This window comes from Cervus elaphus, chromosome 21 (assembly GCF_910594005.1).
Source record: "Cervus elaphus chromosome 21, mCerEla1.1, whole genome shotgun sequence".
In the NCBI taxonomy this organism is placed as follows: Eukaryota; Metazoa; Chordata; class Mammalia; order Artiodactyla; family Cervidae; genus Cervus; species Cervus elaphus.
This window is the reverse complement of record NC_057835.1, coordinates 46,906,967-46,923,242: the sequence shown is the minus strand read 5'-3', so window position 1 is coordinate 46,923,242 and position 16,276 is coordinate 46,906,967. Positions and strand designations below refer to the sequence as shown.

At 43.0% G+C, this 16,276-nt stretch overlaps 1 protein-coding gene across 3 annotated transcripts in view; it reads left to right on the top strand.

Moving 5' to 3' along the window:
- The window catches only part of PAG1 (phosphoprotein membrane anchor with glycosphingolipid microdomains 1), a 161,556-nt gene that overhangs the window by 43,377 nt on the left and 101,903 nt on the right, over window positions 1-16,276 (top strand). For 2 of the 3 annotated variants that reach the window (XM_043879128.1, XM_043879129.1), the window contains exon 2: window positions 6,291-6,361. The gene's annotated coding sequence lies outside the window, so the exon portion shown is untranslated. Of the gene's footprint in view, window positions 1-6,290; window positions 6,362-11,181; window positions 11,285-16,276 lie in introns of all 3 variants that reach the window. The other variant, XM_043879130.1, reaches the window with a different exon arrangement.

The window sequence follows — 16,276 nt, the reverse complement described above, 5'->3', positions numbered from 1 at the left end:
CTAGCCGAGAAACGGCTGAAAGAATTATCACAGAGCTAGAAAATGGTCACATCTCACCAAGGATGCCTGTGTCAGATATTAGTCATCATGGGATTAGAGACGGTTGGTTTATTGGTTTATACTTTCTTGATTCAAGTAATATAATATTTAGCGGTGACTATGTATGTGCTTGGGCTTCCCAGTGGCGCTAGTGGTAAAGAACCTGCTTGCCAGTGCAGGAGACAGAAGAGATGTGGGTTCGATCCTGGCTCGGGAGGATCCCCTGGAGGAAAGCATGGCAACCCACTACAGTAGAATCCCATGGACAGAGGAGCCTGGCAGGCTACTACGATCCATAGGATCGAAAAGAGTCAGACACGACTGAAGTGACTTAGCACTCATGCATGTGTGTATGTGCTTAGGAATGCAGAGGTGCAGAGAAACTTTATCTGGCCACACCGGTAGGCGACAGCTGTGTGTTATCCAAAATGATTTGAGTGAGGTGTTCCTCTGGAGTCAGGTACCCTTGCATTTGAAACTTGGCTTCACCACTCACTGGCTGTGTCACTTAACCTTTTCCAAGCCTCCATTTCCCCATCTGTAGAATCAGCATAACAATAGAACAGAATCTGTGGAACTCCCAGGAGATCCCATGAGATGTGGGTATATGAAATGTGCAGCACAGGGCCTGCAAATATTAATAGGAAGCCTTGTAACTGGTAATTTTTAGTAATCATAATAAAACTATTACAAATGACAGCATCTGAAATCATTTGAGTCTTGAAAGGGAGCAGAGATTCTAAATTCAGCATTTTCATATTATTTCCTGAGTGAGTATTAGTGTGGGAGTTTGTATCTAGGTTAATGAGAATGTCACACTCTGTTTATTAGGAATAAAGCTGTTATTGGAGCAAAGCTTGCATTAATTAGGCTCAACTTCATCGTTCATTCAGTTATGTCACATACAGCTGTTGTTTCCCTCGTTTTGTAAAATTAACTAGAAAGAGTGAAGGCAGTCTGCTCAGATTAAAGAAGACATAAAAACCCTGAGTAATTATTAGAGCTGGAAGCTAAACCTTTATGAAGCCACAGTGGCAACACTATGTATTTTGCATTAGTGCCTGGTAATAGACCTCTGTGGGCACCGGCAACTGTGCAGGCCAGATTGAGGGCACGGAGTAGCTGGTTGCCCCTCAAAGCTAATTGACAGCAGAAGGGCAGGGGTATTTGGAACTTGGTCTCAGGAAGGGAGGCAATGCCATTTGCTGCAGACAGGGTGGGAATTCGGGTGAGGCGCTCCAAGGGCCCCATGCTTTCCATAAATGGAATCCAAAGCCTGTCAACCGTATATTGTAAGAGTGAAAGGCAGGAGCAGGCAAGGGCAGGAGGCAGCTGAGTGGAAACCCACAAAGCCAAAATGAGCCATTTAAGGTGGAAGAAGGGAAGCAGAGCCCCAGGAAAGTCCCTCGGCTCAGAAACCCGTTCAGTAACACTTTTTATAGGGTGCCTGTGGCTTCTGGGCAAGTGGAGGTTGACCCAGCTTGGCACAAACGGAGGCCAGTTCTTCCCCAAACTCAATGAGCACATGGCTCACCTGTTCAAACATAGATTCTAATTCAGTAGGTCTGAGATTCTGCATTTCACACAAGCCACAGATGTGCGATGCTCGGCTGGGGATTACACTTTTGAGTGGGTGCATGCGTGATAAGTCGCTTCAGTTGTGTCTGACTCTTTGCGACCCCATGGACTGTAGCCCACCAGGCTCCTCTTTCCATAGGATTCTCCAGGCAAGAATACTGGAGTGGGTTGCCATGCCTTCCTCCAGGGGATCTTCCCAACCCAGGGATCAAACCCAAGTCCCTTGTGTCTCCTGCATTGGCTGGCAGGTTCTTTACCACTCACGCCACCTGGCAAGCCCATATTTTGAGTGGCAAGGGCTTACCCCACTCTCTCTACCCGCATTCCATTCTTGGTCACCAGCTGTTTCTAGTTAACCCTGCTCTTGTACCGTAACGCCAGCCACTGTTGCACTCCACCTACACCTGCAATCCATGTGCCCTGCTAACCTCCAAGGCATAACTCATCTCTCTACCTCCTCCGCGTCTTCACCTGTGCTGTGACGTGGCTGAAGAAACATACACTGCTGCACGAGGAGGTCTCACTTTCATCTCCGTGGGCCCTTCTTCCTTGTCGGTTTACTCTTTCCCTCTCCTGGAGGACTTCTTCCTCCTCCCTTCTCCCCTGTCAGACCTCCACTGCTTCCTTCCCCACCCTTAGTGTCAGCTAATATCTCTGCCTCCACTTTTCTTCTTTGTATCATGACTTAGAAGAGAACTTCCTCCTGTTTCCTCTGCTGGATCTGCATGTTTGTGTGTGGGTCACTGGCCCAGGCCTTCTCTGCAGCGGCCATGGGAACACTAGGCATGCTCCGATTCATCGTGCATTATGGTGGCCACTTCGGGGCCGAGGGTGACCAGCCCCTCTCTGACTTGCCTCCCCACCACTCTCCAGGGAGTGGCAATGTCCACAGTTGGCCCCTGATGGTCCTCCAACCTCTAGCCTATCCTGCACCATGAGCCCCGCCCCCCTACCCAGCCACGCCCACCTCCCCTCCCAGCCCCACCCAGCCACGCCCACTCCCTCCAGGCCACGCCCACCTCCACTCCAAGCCACGCCCACTCCCTCACCCAGCCCCTCCCACCACCTTCAGGGCTCTGCATTTTACCCCCTGAGGTCTTTCCCAACTCCCTACTTAAAGTAGTGCCTACCCCAGGGCAGCACTCGGCCCCAAACTGGTTTCTGTTATTTTCCTCAGTGATTATTATAACTCTTTCGTCAGAAGGCTGGTTTGTCTCCCGCCTGCACCAGAAAGCCCCAGAGGGCTGGGAATTGTGTGTCTCCATCAGTATTGAAACTCCACCTGGAATAGTGGCCAGCACATGACAACTCCCCTTGAATAGCTGAACAGATGCTAGAGTGGAAGTGAAAGTGTTAGTTGCTCAGTCCTGTGCGACTCTTTGCGACCCCATGGGCTGTAGCCTGCCAGGTTCCTCTGCCTGTGGGGTTCTGCAGGCATGAATACTGGAGTGGATTGCCATGCCCTCCTCCAGGGGATCTTCACGACCCAGGGATCCAACCCAGGTCTCCCACATTGCAGGCAGATTCTTTACCATCTCAGCCACCAGGAACATGTGGTTAAACTAGAACAGAATCAGAAAAAGCCAGTTAGTAAAAACTACATGCCAACATATGTATTCATAAAGCCACTCTGTTGTTGTTCAGTTGCTCAGTTGTGTCTGATTCTTTGTGACCCCGTGGACTGCAGCGCACCAGATTTCCCTGTTCTTCACTGTCTCCAGGAGTTTGCAGTTCATGTTCATTGAGTCGGTGATGCCATCCATTCACTCTGGATCATTTGAATTGACATGGCTACCTGTTTTGGGACTCTTTTTCACCTGACTGTGCTGAATGTAATAGAAATCATTGAGCCTTCCAAGCCCTTGGGGGATCAGGAGGGAGAATGACTAGCATTAAATTCTTTCCAGAAATTCCTGTCCTTCCTTCTCTCTTTAATTGCTTTCAGGGAGGTCAGTAGTTAAGTCAGGATTTAACCCACCAGCTGCTCAGGGCTGTGGGGCTTCCTATCTTCATGTGGGACATGGACAAAGAGCTGTAACCTTTTAGCACTTAACAACAGTTCCTCAGGCCACACGCCCACTTCCCTTAGGGCTGATGGTAAAGAATCCACCTGCAATGCAGGATACCGGAGTTCGTCCCTGGGTCAGGAAGATCCCCTTGGAGAAGGGAATGGCAACCCACTCCAGTATTCTTGCCTGGAGAATCCCATGGACTGAGAAGCGTGGTGGGCTGTAGTCCATAGGGTCACAGAGCGTCAAACATGACTGAGCAACTGGCACTTTCACGCTTTTACACACTTCAGCCTGTATGCACTTTTTATTACTTGTGTCTCTCTGTATTTTATGTGTTGGTAACTTGGTTTCCTGAACTGGGCCTCTTTGCTTTTGTATAACATAGAGGTCTGTCAGTGTAGACTCATTAGAAAAGACCCTGATGCTGGCAAAGATTGAAGGCAGGAGGAGAAAGGGATGACAGAGGACGAAATGGTTGGATGGCATCACCGACTCAATGGACATGAGTTTGAGCAAGCTCCTGGAGATGGTGAAGGACAGGGAAGCCTGGTGTGCTGCAGTCCATGGGGTCGCAAAGAGTCAGACACGACTGAGCGACTGAACAACAACTATCAGTATTTAACTCAAATAGTTATTGCTCTACTTAGGAACAGGTGCTTTTCCCAAACACTTGTTTCTGTTGCAGTTGTTTAGAGCTTGAAATGCAGCTTCGTGGTTTCATAAACAATGGGTGTGGCTGGTGTGGAAACCTTCCAGAGCTCACGGCCTTGCTGAGCTGTCTTGCTTCGTATTTGAGAATGGGGAATTCCCCACAGAAGGGCAAAGAGGAGAGAATTTCCATTGCTTTTCTGTGTTGAAAGCAAACCCTTTGCCAATGTGATCTTTTACCCTTTTCTCCTAACCAGACACTCTCCCTCATCTTCTGCTGCACCTTTCTCTCACAGCTCCATTCAGGGGGCTCTTAGCTCACATGGTTAGGGGCCCTAGGACATGGGATGGGGGCTGGGGAGCTCCTGTCTTGCTGACCTCTGGATAGTCTGAGCTGGCAGGCCATAGAGGGACCACCACCTTGCTCACCATTTCCCTTTGCTTTTTCTTGAATTGCTTTGCATTTCATTTCTTTCTAATAAATAGCTCTTTCTTTTCTCTTTTAAACTCTTATCAAAAAGGGAAAAAAAATTGCATTGGTTTACCTTATTGGGTACTTTTTCTAAGACTATTCAATCTAGTTATTGGATCATTCTTTTTCACTCAATGCTTTTTACTTCCGCCTAATGGTTTAAGATACCTTCTTAGATCCGCAGTCTACAAAAACAGAATACTAAATTTGTGATTACATTCCTCAAGCTTGAATCACGCATCCTCTTGGAGGAAGTGATCTTTATAAGTGATACAGATTTATCTTAACCATAGGAAACCATGCTAACAAAAATAAGGCATGTTTCAAGATGAAGACATAAAATAGTATGGCTAAATCTATTATAACAATTATCACACAGTTCTGTGTATTTGGGGAAGGTCCCCTGGAGAAGAAAATGGCAACCCGCTCCAGTATTTTTGCCTGGGAAATCTCATGGACAGAGAAGCCTGTCGGGCTACAGTCCACGGGGTCACAGAGTCAGACATGACTGCACAACTGAGCGCACAGACAGACTTTTGTTCCAGTCTGTTCCAGATAAGATATATATTTATTCTGATACGACTGTCACCTTCTTGAGGCATGAAACTGTTTTTGTTTTTGTTTTAATCTCTAAGTACCTTGCATCCTGGAAGGTACACATGTCTGTGATGTGAATTGCTAACCCATAGTTACTGTTAGTGTCTGTGAGAAGAGATGGAATGAAGTTATGAGTAAGACATAAAGCATGGGTGTAATTAGTAATCATTGACAGCGCATGTGATTAATGCAATCATTTTTACGTTCCCACTGGTATAAAATTTGTGATAATACATAGATCTGTGAATATTGGCAGAGCAAGTTTTAGCTTTTGTTTTTCAGTGTTATTTTTTACCTTACTAGAGGTTAATTAAGTAATTATTTCTTAGTTACTTTCTTTATTGCTCAGAACTTGAATAAGTAAATGAAAAGATTATCATCTTACCCTTCATTGTGATGTGCTTAGTCACTTAGTAGTATCTCTTTGCAACACTACTGGCTCTTTGAGACTCTAACTCTGACACTTTCTGACTCTTTGCGACTCCATGGATGATATAGCCTGCCAGGCCCCTCTGTCCATGCGGATTCTGCAGGCAAGAATACTGGAGTGTGTTAGCCATGCCCTCCTCCAGGGAATCTTCCCAACCCAGGGACTGAACCCAGGTCTCCCACATTGCAGGCAGATTCTTTACCGTCTGAGCCACCAGGGAAGCCCAAAGAGTAAATATGACAGAAAACAATGAGAAGATGGCCTGATTTGAGCAGTGAACACATAAGTAGCTTGCATGCATATTCATGGGATTCTCTAGGCAAGAATATTAGAGTGGATTGCCATGCCCTCCTCCAGGGTCCTTCCCTGCCCAGGGGTCAAACCCACATCTCTTGTGTCTCCTGCATTGGCAGGCAGGTTCTTTACCCTTAGAGCCATCTGGGAAGCCCTTTATTACTGCAGTTTAATCCAGTTCAGAGTTTTGAAATTGTTTCCTGTTGTGTTTCCTTTCCAGAAAACCCCGAGGTCATTCTCTTATTTCAACAGTTGAATGCAACTTCAGAGCTGGGAGAGAGTGATTGTGAGGTATTCGTTTTTCTGGTTTATTCTACACTGTTTATCCATGCTTGCTTACAGTTTCACTTTGTACAGGCATCAAGGGTATATCTGGGGACTCTGAGATGTGGGACTGGAGACACACAGCTTTGAAGCTGAAAAATCTCAAGGGTATTTGCTAATTCCATTTTGAAGTTAGCACCAAGGGGCTTCTGCCCCAGCCTCTAAGACACCATCCACCATGTTTCCTACAACATGGTGTTTCCCTTTGGTCAGTGATGGGCATGAGCTTGGTTCTCCCTTTTAATGCCTATGTGAAATTAGACAAAGTGCCTAACCTCATTCAAGCTCTGTGTTCATCTTTGAGATGGAGACTATAATTGGATACCTTTATGAGTTTCCAGTTCCAAACAGTGCTCACCACCACCACCAATACCAGCAACAAAATATATATTAGACTGTGTTTTTACTGTTATTATTATCAGTAGTATTGGTCATCTCATTTAGTGCTGATAATAAAGTTATATAAAAATTCTTTAATGACTTTAGGTCATCTATGAACAGAACTGAAACCAGAAAAAAATCAGCCAGCCTAAACGAACAAGTTAACGCAAAGGCATTCTTTATTTGATGTTAGCAATTAGTTCGCTACATGGTTATCTGCTTTTCTAATGAATCCTGGACTTTGAAGTGCTCTGCCCACCCATTTAAAAGATTTACAAACCTCCAGCACAGTGACCTGACTGACCTCTGTCCATTATACATCATTATCCAATTCCTCTTATGGGCCAGAAAGGAAGGAGTCCATCTGGTCTGAATCTCTTCACAGAAGCAATCTTGTAAAATAGGCCACTGTCTTTCAATCACATCTTTCCTTTAACTTGTTGAGAAGCTCTTTCTTTTGCTAGAGGAACCCTTTCCTCTTAGGAGAGCAGGGTGCTATTTCAGGGTCACTGGGGTTCCCCTCAGAGGTCTTTCTAAATATAACGGCAGATCCTGGAAAACAGCCTGCCTTTTGTTAGTTAAGTTCAGCTTAAGAGTCAGTGCATTAGGAGCTTCGATTATCCATGCTCCAAAAATGCCTTCCTCTGATCTCCTGGCATTTGACAAGAATCTCAAATCAGGGATTAAATATTGTTTTCTCTAATGCATTTCCATTTTCACTATAGCTGTTTGCCTTACACATTTTATTTGTAGGCCTGAACTATAGAGCATTTTCTAGTTAGGGGGCATTAAGATTTAGCTTAAGAATCTATGTATTTTAGAATAGGGCTCAGATGTTTCTGTGGAGGCATCACACGGTCCTCTTAAGATTCTAGAAACCATTTTTTTTTTTTTTTGGTAGGTGGTAGATTGCTTCAGTCTTACTGTGGGGATGTTTTTCTGCCTTTTTTTTTTTTTTTTTAATTCATCTGGAATTTGCAGTTTGCTCTCTGCCAAATTCCTGACCCCAGCTTTTGGTTATCATCATTTGTATATCCCAAGCAGTTTTCAAAACTAATCTGTGTACAGTGAAACCTTCTTCCCCACCCCTCCTCACTTGTCTGCTACTCACAACTGATACCTTCTCCTGGAATCAATATTTTATTAAAGGCATCACTGTCGACCTCGTAACTCAAGCCAGCAATCTCCATCCTGACATTGCTTCACTCTTTGCATTCAGTACACACTGGATCCCGGATTTAAGAGAACATATGAAAGTTCCCCCAAACAGTGGTGCTTGGTGAGGTCAAATATTAATTGCCAGCTGTCACAAATGTTAATTGTAAATAGCCTTCCAGTTCAGCTATCCTCTGCCTCCCACTGTCACTACATCAGTTCTGGTTCTCATCAGCTCCACTCCAGTCTGTTGCTGGAGCTCACTTAGTGTGGCTGTCTTTCAACAGATTGTCCCTACTCTAGGGACCCTGCTCCCCACTATATAGTGTGATTTCTTGTTCGGTGACTTCCGTGGGCCCTTGCAACCTTGGGAATAGACCCAGACATCTTGGTGTATACCTCCACCATCAGCCCTGCGCAGCCCTCTAGCACACTGCCTGCCTTCCCCTGCTTTGCTCTCTGTGCTTCATTAGGACTGAGTTTCTTCAGCTGTTTCAACACATCGTGTCCTTACAGGCTTTGTACGTGCTGGTCTCACTCCTGATAATGCCCTTGCTCAGTTTTTCTCGATAAATCCCTATGCATCCTTCAAAGTCCACGTCAATTTCCATCTCCTCTGAGAAGCTGCTCCCACCCCCACGTTTCCCTCCTGTGAACTGGGTTTCCATGATTCTTCAGCTGTATCTCTGGTCAGACTACACTTGATTATCCATTAATATATCTGACCCTCCTATGGACACTAAGCTTGAGGGTAAGATTCAGATATTATTATTTTTGTATCTACAGCATTTAATAAATGCCTTGCACATAGTAACACAAAGTGGACGCTCTAATTTAAATGAGTGTATCTCTGACACTGTAATAAAAAGGAAGGTATGTGTGTAGTCACTCAGTCGTGTCCAACCTTTTGCGACCATTTGGACTGTAGCCCGGTAGGTTCCTTTGTCCATGGGATTCTCTAGGCAAGAATACTGCAGTGGGTTGCCATTCCCTTCTCCAGGGGCTCTTCCCAACCCAGGAACTGAACCCATGCCTCCTGTGTTTCCTGCATTGCAGGCAAATTCTTTACCCACTGAGACGTTGGGGAATCCCAAAAAAGGAAGATAGTGTTTGTAAAAAGGAATCTCAAGCTGTGCTTATTCTCTATGTACAAGCATTTTTCTCAACAATAATGTTTTGCTTTTCTGTTAGACTTTAAGTATCTATGGATTAAAGAAGAGCTGCCAAGACCCATTTACAGCCCCTTTCCCTCTTCTACAGGCTTCCCTAGTGGCTCAGACAGTAAAGAATCCGCCTGCAATTAAGGAGACTTGGGTTTAATCCCTGGGTCAGGACGATCCCCTGGAGACGGAAAAGGCAACTCACTCTAGTATTCTTGCCTGGGAAATCCCGTGGACAGAGGAGCCTGGGGGGCTACAGTTTATGGGATCACAAAGAGTCGGACACAACTGAGCAACCAAACCAGAGAGGGGGCATGGCTGTCAGAACTAAAATGGTGGCTGCGTGTTCTTGGAACTGGCAACTGTGTAGGCATTTCCACCTAGAGAGTAGATTTAGTCAGTGCATTCACCAGTCTGGGTGAGGATAGTAGTTACTTGTATAATGTTTGAATTTGAGATTCAAAACCTAAAGTACCCTAACTCATTTTCAGGCTTCTCGTGTGCCCATGTCTTGGAAGTGTGTTTCAGATCACCAGAGTTGTTCTTTCCACACATGAGAAAGACAAGCTATGAGAACAGCATCAGGAACTGTCCGCTGGGACAGGAGCCCTAATCCCAAAACAAGAAGGCTGCAGTTAACACAGTTAGCAATGGATTGTGTCTTTGAGGGAAACATAATGGGATTCATTTTTAATTCCAGCCAATTCGAGAAACAAAGCAAAAGCCTTGGCCTCTGGAGTGGCTTTGTAATCAGAGGTTACCACGGGCCCATCAGAACTCTGAAAAGCTGTCTCCACTGTGAAAATAGGCTTAGGTTGTACGGTGATTCCAGAACTGAGGAAATGATGACTTTAGCCAGGTTTTGTCTCCCATGTGAACTCTGACTCGCAAAGATGAGGTTAATTTCAGTGTACAGTGTTTGGTTTATTTTTCAAACCAATTTTAATAGCAACCTCCTTGCACTCTGAAGCAGTTAAAAAAGAGTTGATATAAAAAAAAAAAAAAGAGTTGATATAGATAAACATTACAATGTATATCTTAGCTGTCTCTAGGTCAGTAGTCAACAAAATACTTTGCAGTCAATTAATTAATCCTGTTTTTTCTCTTTTTTGCTATCCTGCCTTGCATTTATTATGTGAGTATTTTCTGAACTATAAAAGCAGTATACATATTCACTATAGAAAGTTGGAAAATATGAAATTCCAAAGAAAGAAAAAAGCTTTCCTACAAGGCTGTACCCTAAAAAGAACCATTGTCAACATCTTGGTTGATATTAGCCTTAAATAGAGTTTCTTCCAGGCAGGGATGCATACTTTTCAAATTCTTACTATGAAAAATTTTACATCCATGAGAGAATGAATAATACAGTGAGTTCTCGTATACTCACTATTTAAATTCACAGATTACCAAGATTTTTCCAGTATTGGTTTGTCATCCTTTTTTTTCTTTTTTTATGTTCTTTTCTTTTTTTTTTTTTCTTCATTAGTTGGAGGCTAATTACTTCACAACATTTCAATGGGTTATGTCATACATTGACATGAATCAGCCATGGAGTTACATGTATTCCCCATCCCAATCCCCTCTCCCACCTCCCTGTCATCCTCTTTTTAATCTTTCCCTTCCTCTTTTCTTTTGGAAGTATTGGCTAACTACCTTGAAAAGGAAAGAGGAATCCTGATTTTGGAAAGAGGGCTATGGAAGGCAATCATTTGCCTGCCAATTTCATACACCTTCACCCAGCTTTTACTTAGGAAGCAGAAAGTATGGTTTTCCATTTAGTATTGTACTTGGAGGATAAGTAGCCTTAATGCTCAGGTCTATCACATGCTAGATGGGTATTGATTTTTCTTCTTAAATCAATGTTTCCCTAGAGCATAGTTTTATTTATTCATAAAGCCAAGATGATGTCTGACAGGAGTTATGGCAGTGTAAATCTGTGATGCAGGCACAATGCGAAGAGCTTTTGTAAGACTCAAAAATCAATGATGCTGGAGGGTTACTTCATCAGCTTGAGAGAGTGCATTTTCTGTGCTTCCAAGTGTAAAAGGAGAATTTCAGCCTCTAGTTAAGTTTCATTCTTCTGTTTTCTAGGCTGCTGTTCAAAGGAAGTTCAGTTAACCCTTGAATAACGTGGATTTGAACTGTGCAGGTTCACTTATATGTGGATTTTTTCCAATAGGGAATACTATATATAGTAAGTACTAAATGATTTGCGGTTGGTTGAATCCATGGAAGAAGAACAATGGGTAGAGCAACCATGGTTACATACGGCCCACTATAAATTATACACAGAGTTGCTACTGTCTGGAGGGTTGGCCTCAGCTATATAGCATCAGACTGGATAGAACCATGCTGCAGCACTGGTCCCTTTTTGACACCAATCTGTTGACTTACTCTCAAAAGCTTTGCTGGCCCTACTGATCATAACACTGTCATTTGGCTTCATGGTGTAGAATACATTCTAAGAGTATTCACTTTTTGCACTATATTTACTCTTTAGAATGTGAGTATATCCTGACAGTATTCACTTTTTGTGTGTGTTCTATTTTCTTTTTAGAAGTTTTTAATATATAAAAATTACTATTAGAATTTTTTAACTTAAAATATGTCTCAAATGGTTTCCCCGACCTTAACTGATTTTTCTAGTGGTTAAAATTGCATCTAATCACTAGATTGTCCTCATCTAAAGTTGTAAATATCAGTTTTCTATTAGGTATGTGATCTCAACAAGGTAGAACTTGGTTGGGAAGTCAGATGACCTAGATACTGCTTTCATTATTTACTCTGGCTTCTGTGTGACCCCAGGTAAGTTCCAGAACTTCTCTAGGACTGCTTTTACTTATTTTGTTTTGAATTTTTCATTTAAGTAAAGTTGAGTGAAGGTGCATGAAATTGGCAGGCATTTATTTGACTTCCATAGTTTTCTGTATATCAGGACTCTTTTTTTTTTTCTTTTAAAATAACTAGTTGCTATTAAAAAAATGAAAAGAAGGAAAGAGGAAATGAAAGAGCAAAAAAGGGACAGATGAAGTGAGGATTATTTCTTCATGAAGAATAAACTTTCTTCCAGTGTGAAAATACTGTGATTTTCTGTGAAAAGATTTCACATGCCGAGCTGTTATCAGTAGTTATGATTTTCTTAGAAATTTCTGAGCCATCAAGGATGTACCTTGAGTTCAGAATCTGAGATCCCCAGCACCTGCTCCTGAGAGCAGAGAGGGGCTCTGGCCAGACCTATGGTTCCCTGGAACCCCAGTTCCCCACACAGGCTTCTCTGATGGCTCAGAGGGTAAAGAATCTGCCTGCAGTGCAGGAGACCCAGGTTTGATTCCTGGGTTGGGAAGATCCCCTGGAGAAGGGAGTGGCTACCCACTCCAGTATTCTTGCCTGGAGAATTCCATTGGCTAAGGAGCCTGGTGGTCTACAGTTCATAGGGGCACAAAGAGTCAGACGCAACTGAGTGACTAACACACGTCTCACCAAATCAACCCCAATCATTAATGGAGTGACATCATCGCAAGATGGCCCCACATCCAAGTAGTTAACACATGGTAATTTTGAATGGTGGGCTTCTGAGATCAACCATAATTTCCTGTAATTTTGCTGTGTTACTGGGTAGTGCTAGGGTCCCTCCTTCTGCATGAGCCTTACTCATTCTCTGCAGGTTTCAGGCAAGCTGTTCTGCTGGCCGTTTTCTGATGGTTTTTAACTATGAAGAATCACAGAACAAGGTAGGAGGGGGAATAAAATAAATAAAACTTTCCCTGTCACATCATGTAAGGGAAGAACCAAAAATGGAGGATTCTGTGAAAATGAATATTTCCTATGGGACAACCAGAAAATGTAAACACTCAAAAATGGCAAGCCAGGCTTTGCCATTTCATGACCACAATCATCTGCCATTGTCCAGAAAATGACCCAAAGCACAAAGGCGTGCTGTCCAATGTTGGTATCTAAAATTGATTTTTCCAGGGACTTCCCTGGTGGGCCAGTGGTTAAGACTTTGCCTTCCAGTGTAAAGGGTATGGGTTTGAACCCTGGTTGGAGAGGGGGCTAAGATCCCACATGCCTCATGACCATAAAACCAAAGCATAAAACAGAAGCAATATTGTAACAAATTCAGTAAAGAGCTTTAAAAATTTTTTTAATAAAATTTATTTTTCCACATTTGAGTATGTATAGTTTATAAAATGTGTATATACAATTACAGGTGTTGTTAGGCAGTTATGAAGCTAAACAGGTATGTTCACATAGGATGAAAGTGAAAGTGAAGTCGCTCAGTTGTGTCCGACTCTTTGCGACCCCCTGGACTGTAGCCCACCAGGCTCCTCCGCCCATGGGATTCTCCAGGCAAGAATACTGCAGTGGGTTGCCATTTCCTTCTCCAAAAGGGAAGTTTAATTTTTAGTTGAGTGTATTCTTGAGTGTCTGCTATAGAAGGATCTCCTTGTACTGGAGACGAGTTTGCCTCCTGGGTGTATAAGAGTGTGGTGTGGGCTGCAAACAGCAGCTCAGAATTGCGTCTTCAAGACGACCATGGGGAAAAGGGGTGTTTTCGTGGACACCTGAGGCACTGTTAGTGGAGCTGCTGTGAGTGACAGGATTGAATTCCTGTTGACTGATTTCAAATTGCTTTGTTTTATAATCCCTTCTTATAATCTAATACATATTATGACATTTGAAAATGTGCCTCGAACAAACACGGAAAAGTGATGAAAACCCCTGAATTATAAGACAGGGTCACAGCCCTTCAGTTTGCCATTTGATGCCCTTTTCCCGTCAAAGACAGTTTATATAAGCTGCAGGAATAGGGAGGATGGTTCCTTCTTGTATTCAGATCTCAGCTTAAATGTTCCTTTCTCAAAAAGGGCTTCCTCAGACTGCCAGGGCTCCGGAACCCCTCATAACACTCTGTCCTTCTTCTCTCACTTACCTCTTAAAAATAATTAGCCTCCAACTAAAATAAATAAATTAACTTTTAAAAAATTAAAAAAGTTAAAACCTTGAAAAAAAATTTAAAAATTAAAAAAAAAAATTACTTTCCCTCCCTGATACTCTAGTGTTAATCGGTGTTTCGTGAGTCTTCACCTGTGGGGAGGTCAGCTGAGACGCTGAGACGTCGTCTGTTTTGTTCACCTTATATCCTCAGTGCCTAGAGCAGTGCCGGGCGTTGTATAAGCTCTCAAAGGTTCTTCCCATTCGCCTGTTTTCTTCTACGGATCATCTCTTTCCATCCCTGAGGCTGTTTCTTTATCACTGCAGGAATCAGGCTTTCCTGTCTGTTCCCCTTGCTGTGGAGTCTGTGGCACTTAACACTTTACATTTCTGTCATTACCCAGCGATTCCTTCCTGGTGGTAGCATCTGATAGGCAGGGACAACGATAGCACATTGGCTGTTACCATGATAGGCACTTGAGTCAAGTGGTTCCTGTTAAATTTTCCAACCACAAGATAGTTACATATAAAATAGATAAACAGCAAGGACTGTAAAGCACAGGGAATGATATTCAATATTTTGTAATAACCTATAATGGAAAAGAATCTGAAAAAGTATATATATGTGTGTGTGTGTGTACATATAATTGAATCACTTTGCTGTACATGTGAAACTAACACAATGCTATAAAACAGCTATACTTCAGTTAATAAAGTGAAGTCGCTCAGTCGTGTCCGCCTCTTTGCGACCCCATGGACTAATGTAGCTCACCAGGCTCCTCCGTCCATGGGATTCTCCAGGCAAGAATACTGGAGTGGGTTGCCATTTTCCTCTCCAGGGGATCTTCCCGACCCAGGGATTGAACCCAGGTCTCCCACATTGCTGGCATACGCTTTAACCTCTGAGCCACCAGGGAAGCCCCTGTAATAGAGGGTAAGGAGAGCTTTAAGATTGAGTACAAAAATTCCTGCATGTGGGCCTCTCCCAGGTCTCACTTTATGTACCTTTTTATCTGGCTGTTTATATGCATCCTTTAACATGTGTGCATGTGTGCTAAGTCTCTTCAGTCGTGTCCAACTCTTTGCAATCCCATGGTCAGTAGCCTGCCAGGCTATGCTGCCCATAGGATTTTCCAGGCAAGAATACTGGAGTGGGTTGCCATGCCTTCCTCCAGGGGATCTTCCTGACCCAGGGATCAAACCCTCGGTTCCAGCATTGCAGAAGGATTCTTTACCCAGGAGCCACTGGGGAAGCCCATTCTTTGACGTATCCTTTAATAAATTGGTGAATGTGGGGAAAAAAAGAAGATTCTGAAAGAGAAATAAAACAGATACAAGTTTTATGACTTACCTCTACACCAGTATTAACACTAAAGGTCAGTTGGATAGAATGTTCTGCTTTGATGGTGGACTTAAGGAATGGCCTGTGGTGGCTTCCATTTTTTAAGGAACTGTAAAATTCCTTTAATTTACCACTGTGAATACCTCTTTCAGAAGGAAGACTTTCTTTTTTTAGAAACACTCCACATCTCTTTCCCCAGCTCAGTCCAAAAGCCTGAGAGTCTGATCTTGTTATGTCTCAGAAAGTGGTTACTACATTTTCTCCTAATGGCTGTATTTTACATGATAATGAATCAGTCTTTTCTACGAGCCTGCTTCATTTATGCAAAACAGATAGAAATTGAAATGGGTATGAATCATACTCTTCTTTCAGGGAGCAGCAAAGCTACTGTAGAGCCTGAATATAATGTTATGATCCCTTATGTCAAGTTAAGCAAAGAAACATTGGTTCTGTGGTTAGTAAGGATAAGCTTATTGGACAGTTTCAGGAAAACAGAAAGTAGCTTTTGAATCTCAGGCCTTGGCTACTTAATTCTTACTTTAGGAAGGTCAACTCATTTTCGATCATCTTTTGTACTTTGAAGTAATAACCTCTTGTACATTAGTGGCCTGAAAGCATTAATGACATTACTGCCCACTGATTTTCAATAATATGGAAAAGGTATTCCAAATTGGTCCCAGCTATCAACAAGGAAAAAGGCAGAAAATTAAATTAGCAGGAGGATATTGCAAAAAGCCTTTTGTACATGCTATAGAATCTCTCGAATCTAATCCTTGAGAGAACTTTATTTTGTTATGGAAAGAATAGGTTTCTCTCCCAAGAGATACTGAAGCATCTTTCATTTATAAGAGATGGATTACAGCCTATGGATGGAATAGTGTGTGCACACTGAGTTGTTCAGTTGTGTCT